Consider the following 14,188-nt stretch of genomic DNA (forward strand, 5'->3'; position numbering starts at 1 on the left):
GAACCGAGACTATAAAGGAAAAACTCTCCAAGAACATAAGGAGGAACCACTGAGGAACCAAGATTATAAAGGAAAAACCTCTAAAGAACATGAGGTAGAACCACTAAGGAACCAAGACTCCAAAGGGGGGCCTATCATTGTCTAGGCCACACCAGATTGAGCAGTTATAATATATTAATTAAGTTACAGTTGGATCATCAAGTTTTAGATGCATCACTGTAAACTGCATGAAATCGTTATCATATTTTTTCTTGTCTCATCATTAACAGTCTCTCTTTCTTCCTGCGGTTGCTGCGTCTCAGACTGACCGTGGATCCTATAGGAAACAGATTCTATTTTGGACTGTGAATGAGAATATTGTTTTGATGTCATGTAATATTCATTGTAATCTGGGGATTTGGGCTTGTCCTCACTATTCTCTGTCTTGCTTGGCGTTTCCTTTCGGATATCGTGTGAGCTCTAATCCTCACCCGTTCAATAAAGTGACTGTTTCTAGCACCAAGCCCTGCTCGGCCTGCGTGCTTAAGGGATTTGATCCTGCAGGCTTTACTGTATCTGCTTCTCCTCTAATCTTACACATATCTTTACCAACAGTAACCGGTCCTCTCGTATGTCCATTTGTTTGCGTGCGGATATGTTGCGCAAATCATGATACTGCATTAATGAGAACTGGAGAAAAGGTGCCTCTGGTGTTTCAGGGCTGGCATACGCTTAATGTTGCTGTTCTAGGAACATCTTGTATCTCTGAAATGGGAACTCTACAGGATAGCAAGCATACATCAGCTGGCTTGATAAGGTCGGCACCCTGCTGACTGTATGCCACTGCTGGTCCGCCCCAGACCACCCGGATTAACGTCCTGCATACAAGGTCTAACTAGTTTTTAATCTCCTTAAACAGATTTTAAATGTGCATAGTCTTGTAATTTGGGAAATAAATTAAGACAATTATTACAAACAATTGAGAGAAAAAAAAATAATGAAGCCTAATATAAACTGGTTTTGTTGAAAATGAGGTTGCTGACACTGTGCTACATTCAAATTAGTTACTAAATACAATTATAAAGGAAAAATAAAGATAGAAATGAAGGAAAAATAAGTAAATTGGACTTTGAGTGGACAATGAGTGCTGAAAAAAGGTGCTATCTGGGAATACCGAGCCATTCCAGCCTAAAACCAGTGTTTAATTGTTATTCATTGGGTCACACAGTATACTGTAGCGCAGCATTATATCCCTCAGTCTCATCACTTTGACAAATTTCACAATGTTATATTGCTTTCATGCTTTGGTTCATCAATGTTTTCTCACTACAATACCCAGCATGCATTTTGCAAGTACATCATACAGCCATTCTAGCTAATCTAACTAGCCCAGCCACTGATCTGTAGGCTAATTAACACAACCAAGCTAGCGATGGTAAATCTTTTACCACAGCTATTGAACAAAATCACAAAGAAAACAGCGATTCTATCTTTATTCAGAAGAAACTGGACACCAGAGACAGGTTTTTGACCCTTTCAGCCAGAGAAAAGGAGCCAAACTGAAGTAAGGCCTTTAGTTAGCTAAGTAGCAGCTATCTTGCTAACTTTAGCTTTTAGCTTGTTGTTCTACTCATCTGGCATTTCTGTCATTTGAGTGACGAACCTCTCCAATGTAGTGACAATTTGAAGACAGGTACTACAGTTACACACCTGTAAAAGATGTCTGTCAGCACAATGACAGCAGTGCTCATAGAGCCACCCTGGGTACAGTGCTAGTTAATGATGCACCCTGACAGATGAAGTACAGCCATGGTGTACAGTGTGGTTCATGGCCGTAATGATAACAGCAAGAAGAAATAAAACTGTGTCAGCTTTTTTGGCATCCCGGCCGTCTGACGTCATGAGGAGAGAAAGGCTGAAGAGCCGAGCCGGCTAAGGAGAAATCTTTGGATAGCAAGAATACACAGGAAGACTTTCAGCATCTCCCTAAGCCAAAGTTTGCTCTCCTGCTCTCATCATTTTGTCACAGCTAGACAGTTATTATATTGAGAACGGTTCACTATTGAAAGCTTACATTGACTGAGGACTGACCTATGCAGCTAATTATTTATGTCCAGACCTCTTACTGCTCTTTTCCTCTTACGGACTGCTTTAGCTAGACCAGGGGTCGCAACCCAAATGTTAAGATGAGCCATTTTGTCCTTTCAGCAAAACCACCTTGGGAGCCACAACATTTTATGTCTATTTTACCATCTTAGCTGTAAATATGTCTCAGTATGTGCTGATGTACTAGTATAGGCTAAAAAATATAATATAAACAAAAACACAGACTTTATAGCTGCTTTTCTCACATCTCTGGCAGGAAACTTTTCCACAAAAGTAGAACAGTTTCCTGTAAAATGTCTAGACTTTTTATGAGGCTGAATACAGCTGCACCATTTAAGGTGGAACGAGAAAATTCAAACAAGCTGGCAAACGAGAAACTGACTTCAGACTTGCAACTTTTTAGTGTTTGACAGTTTCTCATTGTAGATTAAACGCATCAGCTGTTATTGACCACTCAAACACATTATGCTGACAACAGTAAGAATGTCAACAATATGGCCGCAGGGAATACTGGCTTTGCGAATACTGTCTAGAAGATATTTGGCTAGCGTCCAGTGTTGAGTGGCCAGTAAAGAAAACTACAAAATAACGCATCGATTTTATTATACATCAGAAAATAGGATTAGAATTATGATCGATGCTGTAAGTGTAGCGGTGAAGCAGGTGCCTTCGTACATGCAATGTTTTTCCATTCTGGAAGTCGTCAAAGGTGTTGAGGAATAGTTGGAAAAACCGCTACCAAAATCTCCCAGGCTTTGTCTGTTGGGAGACAAATCTCTTTTAACCCCTTGAAATCCCAGGCATAACTACAGGGACTTGCTGAGCTATTTTTAGGTTATAGAAGTGTAATAAAACTTTTGGCCATTTAGGAGTTAAAACCAGATATATCTAAACCAGAATTCTGCTAGCACTGGCAGGTTTTGTCACTGCCGCAAGAATTATCCTCTGAGACCGGAAGAGTCGGGTCAGACCCAGATTTCTCACATTAATGAAAGATCCAGCTTCTTTAGAAGCTCTAGTATGTTTACCAAGGGGAATTGTGTCAGGTTCTTATTAAATTCTATAAAAAAAAATGGAAGCAATGCAACTTAGAGAAACACCGTAATGTTTACAGGCGAGCCTGGAAACATCTAAACAGTTATTCAGAATGTAGCCATTCATACTGAACTATTTCGCCCCAATGTCTTTTTATTTATTTATTCATTACAATGTTCAGTTAGCAGTAATGTTGCCTATCTGCCTTCCTTCTACATTCATCATCTAACAAAAAAAGTAAAATAAATAAATAAAAACAGCCCACCCCCAAAATTGCACTCCTAAGCAGCTGTAAGTCCTCCCACCTTCAAGATACATCATCAGACGGGGGTTTGTTAGTTTTTAAACTGGGAATAGTAGCTCTAAAGCCTGCTGCGGCACCTCTGTAGGAGGTGAGTAGGCAAGTTTATAACAGATTTAGTGACTGTTACATTTTTCATTTCGGCTGGAGTTTTTCTTTGGGCCTGTTTCTGTTGGTCCATTCACCAGTGTTCACAAAGGGCAGCTGCTGCTTCAAATAGTATTAAAAAAGACATAAATAAAACATAGAAGAGTCTGACATGACCGCAGCAATATGCCTTGTATATTTTAGTAGTTACAGTTCTTGCATTGCTGTTATTTGGTAGCTGTACTTGGACATCACCAATTTCCAGTGCACAAATGAAACCCCTGTGGTAATCAGATGTGTCTTTTGTATAAATTCTGTTGCTGAGGTGTGCAGGATAATGGCCCCGACAGAAGAAGTGTCATATTGGTTGCTGTGCTAAAGTGCGGTCCTTCTAACGAATGGAGCTTCATTTGTACTGCTGCACTCCAAATTTAATGTGCTGCATATAATTGTTAGAATAGATGTTTCACATGCAAAGAAGGGAACCGGTTCTCTCTGCTTTTCTCCAGTTTTTGTGGCTGGTAATTGCGATGTGGAACTAAGCCTAGCTGAAGAAAAAAAAAAAAACTTTCCCCTCAAAAACAATCGCGATGCACGCATGTTTAACCCAGTGCGAATGCCAGCGCCTTATCAAGAGTCCGGCACATTTCCTCTCGGCTTAGAAGTGATCAGAGCGAGGAACAGATGTTGACGAAGGCCGTGGCCGTCTGCGTGATGATGAGCCAGTTCAAAGCCGGGATGCGCTCAGGCCCTTCACCATGGTGACCACACACAGAGCAGGATCATCCTTCACCTCTGTCCGGCGCTGTGATGACATCTGACTCTGGGCTTTGGTCAGGACTCTAAGGAGCCTGACAAACAGGTGCTGTAGAGGAAGCTGGACAGTTGCCCATTTTTATCAATCTCATTAGTGACAGTGATCTGAGACCAGTTTGCGCCAAAAGTATACAATGACATGAATGAAACTGGGCTGATTATCACTTATATTTCAACATAAATAAATAACAAAAATGTGTATGTGTGAGAGCGTCTGGTCATGTCCAGTGTAAGAAATTTTAGCTCTGCTTTACATCAGGATATCTGTTTATTTGTTCATGTTTTGTTTGTGATTTGTTCTGTTTTGAACTTTCCCCACTGGCTTTTTCCATCATTGACTGAGATTGCATCGTGGCGGCAGAGTTTGACTGGGCCGTGGACCGGGGCATTTCTTTGAGTGATAGCAGAGTTTGACTAGGTTGGAAGACAGGACTCTTTTCAGAGTCAGGATATCTCTCACTACAGTATTGGAGTTTGACTAGGCCTCATACCACGTCATTCTTACCCCTCTAGCAGAGTTTGACTTTTTATATTGCAGTAGCGCAGTTTGACTGGGCCATGAGCCAGGACACCTCTCATTACGATACCGGAGTTTGACTAGGTTATGAGGCACTTTTCAGAGCCAGGATACTTCCCACTACAGTATTGGAGTTTGACTAGGCCTCATACCACTTCATGTCTTACCAATACTCTAGCAGAGTTTGCCGTTTCTCACTGTGGTAGTGGAGTTTGACTGGGCCATGAGCCAGGACACTTTTCATTACGATACCGGAGTTTGACTAGGCTATGAGGGCACTTTTCAGAGCCAGGATACTTCTCACTACAGTATTGGAGTTTGACTAGGCCTCAAACCATGTGATGTCTTACCGCAGCAGCAGAGTTTGCCGTTTCTCATTGCGGTAGTGGAGTTCGACTGGGCCATGAGCCAGGACACTTCTCATAATGATAGTAGAGTTTGACTAGGCTATGAGGGTACTTTTCAGAGTCAGGATACTTCAAAGTATTGGACATTGAGTAGGCCTTAAACCATGTCACATCTTACCGCAGTAACAGAGTTTAACATTCTCTGTGCGGTAGCAGAGTTTGACTGGGCTGGGAGCCAGGACACTTCTCATTATAAAAGCACAGTTTGACTAGGTTGTGAAGACACTTTTCAGAGCCAGGATACTTCTCACTATGCTACGGGACTTTGACTAGGCTTTAAACCATGTCACATCTTAGTGCAGCAGCAGAGTTCGATATTTTTCAATGCGGTAGTTTGACTGGGCCATGAGCCAGGACTCTTTTCATCATGATAGCAGAGTTTGTCTAGGCTAAGAGGGTACATTTCAGAGCCAGGATACTTCTCACTACAGTATTGGAGTTTGACAAGGCCTCAAACCATGTCACTTCTTACTGCAGTAACGGAATTTGGCATTTCTCATTGCGGTAGCGGAGTTTGACTGGGCCAGGAGCCAGGACACTTTTCATAATGATAGTGGAGTCTGACTAGGTTGTGAGCCAGGATTTTCCATAACGACAAAGGAGTTTGACTAGGCTACAGGCCAGGGACTTTGGTTCAAGACAACAGTTTGACTAGGCCATGAGCCAGGACACTTCCTACAGTGGTAGTGGAGTTTGACTAGGCCGCTGGGTCACTTTTCACCACAGCAGCAGAGTTTGACAAGGCTGTAAGCCAGGGACTTTGCACTGTGACAGCAGAGCTTGATTGGACTGTAAGCCGGGGACTTTGCAGCACTACAGCGGAGTTTGAGTGGCCTCAAGCTGGGGACTTTGGACCACAACAATAGAGTCTGACTGGGTCATGAGCCGGGGAACTACACATTGACTTCAGGAGAGTTCTTCTGCCTGCCAGTTGGATAATGATATCGGAATCATATCAGCATTGAGAAATATTTGCTTAAATACATCAGCATTAGGCAGATTTTTATGTTTATATGACAGAATGTTTAGGTGATGGTGGGGTACTGCACTCAAATATCTACATTCTACTCCTTTTACTGCATTTACCACCATAGAAAATAAATGTTATAATTTTGTATATGAGAACACCTACATTTTTTTCATATGTAAACCATGTGGATATGACTCATTTACCAGAGCATGTGCAGCAGTCTGAATGAAGTTTGTCCATCAGGGGGCACTGTTAGCACACTTGACACTTTTGCGTGCATCGTTTAAAGAAAAGAAACCCTGCAAGAACTCACAAATTCATGTTTAAAATGCAGTTAAAAAAGCTGATACTCATGATTTTTTAACAAGAAAATATTATGTACATTTTTAGATATCACTCATATATTGATATATATATATTGATATTTGGTATAAAATGGCACCAACTTTTCTGATAATTAATTGTATTGAAATGCATTTCAGGAACAACCTGCAAAAAAAATGATATCTTGGCAAGTGATGATCTAAAATCTAGTTGATATATCAAATATTTTTCTTTTGAGATTGTCGTAAGCTTATTATAAGAGCTACCTGTTTAAGTGATTTTAGTCAGTGAAAAGATCATCTGACTACTTAATAACTCACAAGAAGTCAAAAATGTCTAGAAATAAGTGAAATACTCTTATAATAAGCTTACAACAACCTCAAAATGAGAAATATTTATATTTATATATATAATGACTAGATTTAGGATAATTTCACTAGACAAGGTACCATTTTTTCAGATCCTGAAACTCTATCTACAATGTTGTTCTGAGACCCTTGATAAATAAAGGCCACTGCGTCTCAAAGTAGAGCTCAACATAACATCGTGTGATTTGAAAGGCCTGCCTTAAAGAGGCAATATTGATCATTCCTTCTGCTCATTTGGGCTTTTAGTGGAATTTGCTTTGATCCTGTGCTGTCGTTTTTCTCCCCAACTCCGTTACGTGTGTGGAATAATGTGATGGGGGAAGTGGTGGGCTCAGGGCTGTGAAAGAGAGCGCAGCGAGACGCCGGTCTCGCACCACGGGCGAGGGCTCACAGCGAGGCCTTTCAGAAGCCGAGCAGCAGGGGTGGCAGTGTGGAGCTCCAGCGGGTAATCATTTGCAATTCGTATTGAAAAAGCAGCAAGCGGTCAGTGCCAGAGCTACCTTAGGTCTTCTCTCAGCGCACCTGAGTGACGTGATCTGGGGCTCGAATGACGATAGTCGGAGCCGCTTCTGGCCCATCTTGTTTCTTAGGCTGGCTTGACATGGTGTCTTAAAACTTGAATGAGGCTAAATTTCATGCTGCATAACATGCTTTAAAGTCTTCAACTTTAAACGTGTTTGACATGCAACCACGACAGATGCAACTTTTGTGAAAGAACAAGGTGATAAAGTCCCACTGATTCATATCAATGAACAGACGAATAAATAAATAATTCAATTCAGTTGACACATCATTTATTTCATTTCCAATCAAAACTATTAAAGCTGCACCATGTAAGATTTGGCGATTTGGAGACCTCTCTGGTGGAACTGTGTAATTGCACGCATCTGATTATTGCAAGTAAGTTGAAAGAGAATTCAAAGAGAGCTCAGTCAAAACCTGGTGAAGGACGTGTCCTCTGAGGACGTGGGTGAATTATTCACTATTGTCATTATATCTTCATGAGTAAAATTATGATTTTGCATTTGAGACCTACATATCAAGCCGGACCTTGTTTATGAGGCTGCGTGTGTGACGTTTATACATAAAGATGTACGACGTGGTGTGAAAAACTTGACGCCTCTGAATAATTATTTCAGGCTTTACAGGGCGACTCACACTTTTCATTCTCCTCACTCAGTAATGATAGTTCTTTCAATTTTAACAACAAAAATCTAAATAGTGCAGCTTTAAGTACAAGTTATTTACCTTTGAGTGTCAGCAAAAAAGCAGGAAACGCATTTATCAGAAAAAATACAGAAGCTTAATGTCCAAAGTTCAGTCTTAGAAGTTAGTTTGCATTCAGTTGAGGCCTGGATTCTGGGGTGGTCAATCCATTACTCTGAGAACACCAGCAGCTTCTTTGTTTGATGTGTCCATCTCCTTTTCTCAGTGAGGTTCTTCTTGAACAGCTACACATCCTTTCAGACCCACAGCGCTGAGTCATCTTCTCACAGTGGAAGGATGGACAGAAACACCTGTGGATGTTTTCAGATCTGAAGCAGCTTGATTTTCTCCTCTCTCTCAGAGATGAAAGCTTTAGATGCTGTTTATCTGATGGGGACAGTTTTGGTGGTCTACCAGGTGGAGGTCTGCACTCCCACAGATTTCCGCTGGACCTGCCACAATATCTTGTGACGTGGGACTAATTTTCAGTGTTGTGTGTGGGAACGGACGGGAAACCAGCCAACAGTAGGTGGGAGTGGGCGGGAGCGGGCTGAAGCATGCATGAAGAGAAATTCTGCAAATTAATGAATAGCCTAAATAAAGTAGAGCAATCAATAAACAAATATAAATAATATACGATAATAATAGTAAAACAGTTAACATGAATGAAGTCATTCTAAAGAGTTGCAAAGCAGCCAATCATGTGAACAAAACGGAAATTCTTGTAGCTCACAGAGATGGCGGAGCCTTTAGTCCAACGGCCACAGCTGCTCAGCAAAACACCAAAAATAGCCACTTTGTGGTTTAATAAATGGCGTTTGGTGAAGTTACTCACAGTGAGCCTGATGACCATGACTGCCCTGTTATTTCAACAAAGAATAAAATCTTTGTGAATAGACTATGTCAGATATTGGATGCCAGTTTGCCTTGACTGAACTGCGGGCGGGAGCGGGACAAAACGTTTTGATTGCAGCCGGGAGTGGGACAAATGTTTCTAATTTTCTGTGGGAGTGGACGGGTGTGGATGGGCACTACCACACCTTGCAGGTGGTTGCTAGGAGTCACATTTTCTATGCAGCTTTTAATCATTTTTTTAATCACTTTTCAAATCTCCTAATTCTGGATTCTATTCTACATTTTATAAGACACCAGTACTGCTTCAGTGCATGACTTTGTTGAAATAGCTCCCACAGCAGAGGGAGCAGTCGGTGACTCAACTCTCTCTACTGACACTGAGACTTAATGAAACACTCACCTTGACTCTGGAGAAGCTGACATTAACACCTAGCGTGTGTCATTCAGGGGAGATTATATCTCAGAGAATGTGATTATGCACCAGCGCACATGCGTGTGCGCTCTAACTCGTCCTCGGGACCCCCTCGGCAGGAAGCATCTGGTTGGCACAATTTTGCAGGTGCAGAGTGTGACACCTGCCACCTGGCAGTCTCCTGAAGTATTCCGCACGCACTGGCCACCATGCCGGCTCTCGATATTAACCACCTGCTACACTGACTCGACTGGAGGGCGTTATCCACGGCTGCCATCACAAAACCAGAGACTGTCCCAGTTCCAGGAAGATAAATATCTTCGGGTTGGAATGAGGGATGAGTGCACTCCGAGAGCCTGGCTCTTATTCTGTCACTGGATCGGCTGCTCTTAAAGGGCCCATATCATGAAAACAAATTCACATTTTTGGACATAAAAGAGTCATTAGTATGTAAACATTGTAAACAAGTCTCACATTGCATGTTCACTTCCCAGCCCATATATGGAAACCATGCTTGAAAAAACAGCCCATATTGAATCAACAGTTTTTGTGATTTCACAAGAACGAGCACATTTACAATACATATATGCATTTACTTATGCAGCCTATGGCGGGTTAGCTCCACCAGTTCATGCTGGAAGTGTTACAGCATGTTGTGTAAAGCTAAAAAAAACACCTGGTAGTTGATTGACAACAGGTCAGTAACATGATTGGGTATAAAAAGAGCATCTCAGAGAGGCAGAGTTTTTCAGAAGTAAAGATGAGGAGGGGTTCATCACTCTGTGAAAGACTGCATGAGCAAATAGTGCAACAGTTTAAGAATAACGTTTCTCAACATAAAATAGCAAAGAACTTTTGCCTTTCATCATCTACGGTACATAATATCATTAAATGATTCAGAGAATCTGGAGAAATCTCTGTATGTAAGGGACACGGCCAAAAACCAGTGTTTGCTGGCCGTGATCTTTGGGCCCTCAGGCAGCACTGCATTATAAACAGACATGAGTCTGTAGTGTAAATCACTGCATGGGCTCAGAAACACTTCTGAAAAACACTGTCTGTAAAAACAGTTCATCACTGCATCCACAAATGCAAGTTAAATCTCTAAAACGCAAAGAAGAAATCATACATAAAAAGGATCGGGAAATGCTGCCACCTTCTCTGGGCCCGAGCTCATTTAAAATGGACTGCATGTACTACATCAGCAAACACTTACAGAGTGTTTTTAAAAGAAGAGATGATGAAACACAGTGGTAAACAGGCCCCCGTCCCAACTTTTTTGGAATGTGTTGTTGGCATCAAATTCAAACTGTGCATATATTTTCCAAAAAACAATAAACTTTCTCAGTTTCAACAGCTGATACATTGTCTTTGTAGTATTTTTCTTTAAAAATATGGTTTACATGATTTGCATATCATTGCATTCTATTTTTATTTACATTCTGCACAGCGTCTCAACTTTTTTGGACATGGAGTAGTACATCTCAAATGCGCAGTAGCAAAAATATTTAATTCTAACGGATCAAAAGAGGATAGAAAATGGTCACGCGAGAGTCAGTTGGTACATAATCCCACACAAATGTCACAAAAGTGTAGAATATGGGCCCTTTAGCAATGTTTACATATTCATATTTCTAAAAAAAGAAAGAAAAAAGAGGTTTTCCTTGATATGGGCCCTTTAAATGGTGGAGTTGACGAGTACAGTGAGGATGAAAAGAGGTCAGAGGTGCTTGCTAAAACATGGCCATCAGCAGAACTGCCACCCATGAGTGCAGCAGATGGCCCCATGCTTCATGAACGACAATAACCACTGCGCTTATGAGCTCAGCCTGCGGCTGCAGCCCAGTGACCACGGGGGTGGGATCTACCGCTCTGTGCCCGCATCCTGAGTAGGAGGCACTGGGCCTGACCACCTGTGTTCCCCACATGCCCCTGCATCTAAACCATGTGTTCCAGTGCCAGCCCACTAAACGGGAAGAGACGGTCCAGCAGGAATGCAGATCTGAAGAAAACGTCCATACTGTACAGAGCGAAGGCCGGAGTTGGAGCCCTTTGGTGTGCAACACCTCTCAAACGCCCGGAAACCAAGCTAATCAAAGACTTCTATATTCAGAGGGGACCCTCATGAACCTGATGACCTAAAAGTAGAAATAAAAGTAAATCTGTATTTTTAGTTCATTTTGAATTAAAATGATCACTTAATTTACTTTCATTTTTAATTAATATTATCACTTAATTTGTTTAAGCTTAAACTCTGCATGTATTGTAGTGATACTCATGTCATTTATGTCAGTTCTGGTTGGAAAGAAAAGAGTTACATTTTTGAAAATGCCTGATAGAAAATGATCCAATCAGGATTGTTCTCTCTGTGGTTTCTAGGCAGATACAGCCAAGCGAGCTCTCCCATTGGTTAGGACTTCAGGAGCTGGACGGAAGGCCTAATGCATCAGCTTGACCACTTACATAATTAGTAACTGACAGCGGAATCAAACAATCACGTTTTAATTTACAGTTTTGTAAGAAAAAAAGTCACACCAGGCATTCTAGTTACAGTTCTAAGTTCTAGATACATCACTGAGTGTGAAGAGCAGACCAATGCATTTCAGTAGTGGCAGCTGTGTAAAACTGATACATTCAAGGTAAAATATGCATTAATGTCTGTTACAAGCTTCAAATGTCCATATTTAATGTAGAACGACCGAAAACTTTAATGTGAATTGCAGTTAGCTTAGTGCTAACACACGACTAAAGTCCCAAAGGGGGGCTAGGCCTAGTTACGGTTCTTCACATCTGTATAATTGTTCAGCAGCAACCGTTTTGCAGTGGTTCTCAACCCAGGTCCACTGCCCTGTACATCTTAGTGTTATTCCTGCTCCCAACGCACCTGATCCAACTAATCAGCTCATTAACAACCACTTACTGACCAGACGTGGGTGTGTTAGAGCAGAGAAAGTGCTAAAAACAGTGGAGGACAGTGGGCTTCCAGGACCAGGATTGGGACGCATGGCCCTGTTGGACCATCAGTCTGTTTTTTTCACAGCATTCAAGAAATATAGTTGTTTTGACATTTCGATTCAAGTGTGATCACTTATTTAAAACCGTCTCCAAGCACAAATTCAAAGACATCAACTCGTTTTAACTGGTTTGATCTCGTTCTCTTCACGTTGAGTCAGTGCAGTCCTTCAGGCCCCTTAAAGCCCAACAGAAAAGTGGGATGAAATTCCACATTATCTTTAGAGCTTCACAGCTTCTCTATTCTTTGAGGGAGAGAGATACACTTTTCCTCCCACACAGCTACAGATATTGGATATTAAACACAGTAGCTTGATGAGGGAAAGAAAAGGAGATCACATGACACAAATAAAGCTGGACTGGACTGGACCTGTTTGTGCTTTTATGCACAGCGAAAGCACAAACTGGGGATTAATATGAGGCTGAGAAACTCTGATATCACACTGTGAGCTGAAGAAGTGTTTAAATACAAACCAGCAGCTGAGCTGAAACTGTAAAGAGAGTGACGTGACGTCTGGATCCAACCATTATGAACATTATGAACATGATAACGACTCTTATTTGCCTGTGTTTTACATGCAGCCCCTCCACTCCGCTGTTCAGGCGGCGTGCAGGTGCATCTCTTCGCCTTTTTCTCCGCTCTTCTAGCTCTCTGATTGGCTGCTGTTTGAATCACTCATTGAGTAAATCTCTGACCTTCTCACACTACAGGACTCGATAACGTTTTGAGTCGTAAATATGAAACATGTTTGATAATATCGGAGCACGAAAAAGGGTTCTTCTATTATTATGATGTCAAAGTTGTTACAATAATTTTTAGGTGCTATGTAGAACCATCTATGGCACATTCACCATCAATCTGAAGAACCTTTTCACAATGCAAAGAACCCTTGTAACAAGCTTGATATAATAACAATAGAAGAACCCTTTTTGGTGCTATATAGAACCATTTTCAAAAAGGGTCTATATAGAACCATCTATGGCACATTCTCCATCAGTCTGAAGAACCCTTTCACAGTGCAAAAATCCTTGTAACAACCTAGACACCATAACAATAGAAGAACCCTTATTGGTGCTATATAGAACCATTTTTAAAAAGGTTCTTTATAGAACCATCTATGGCACATTCTCCATCAATCTGAAGAACCTTTTCACAATGCAATGAACCCTTGTAACAAGCTTGATATAATAACAATAGAAGAACCCTTTTTGGTGCTATATAGAACCATTTTCAAAAAGGTTCTATATAGAACCATCTATGGCACATTCTCCATCAATCTCATGATGCAAGGAACTCTATAATTATGCAAAGGGTTTTTTGAGTGTTTATGGTTCTACACAGAACCTTTCTCTCTGCTAAAGCACCAAAAAGGGTTCTTTTATTATTATGATGTCAAGCTTGTTACAATCATTTTTAGGGGCTATGTAGAACCATCTATGGCACATTCTCCTTAAATTTGAAGAACGTTTCACAATGCAAAAATCCTTGTAACAACCTAGACACCATAACAATAGAAGAACCCTGATTGGTGCTATATAGAACCATTTTCAAAAAGGTTCTATATAACCATCTATGGCACATTCTCCATCAATCTGAAGAACCTTTCGAAAAGCAAAGAACTCCATAATTATGCAAAGGGTTTTTTTTGAGTGTTCATGGTCCTATATAGAACCTTTTCCTTTACGAAAGAACCATTGAAGAACCATTTTTAAGTGTATAAGAGAAACTTTTAATGGTTTTCTTTTCGAGGTGTTGTTATAAGGCATGTTTGGTGTCCAAATCTTGTGTCTTT

Source organism: Colossoma macropomum, unplaced genomic scaffold (assembly GCF_904425465.1).
Source record: "Colossoma macropomum unplaced genomic scaffold, Colossoma_macropomum, whole genome shotgun sequence".
NCBI classification, from domain to species: domain Eukaryota; kingdom Metazoa; phylum Chordata; class Actinopteri; order Characiformes; family Serrasalmidae; genus Colossoma; species Colossoma macropomum.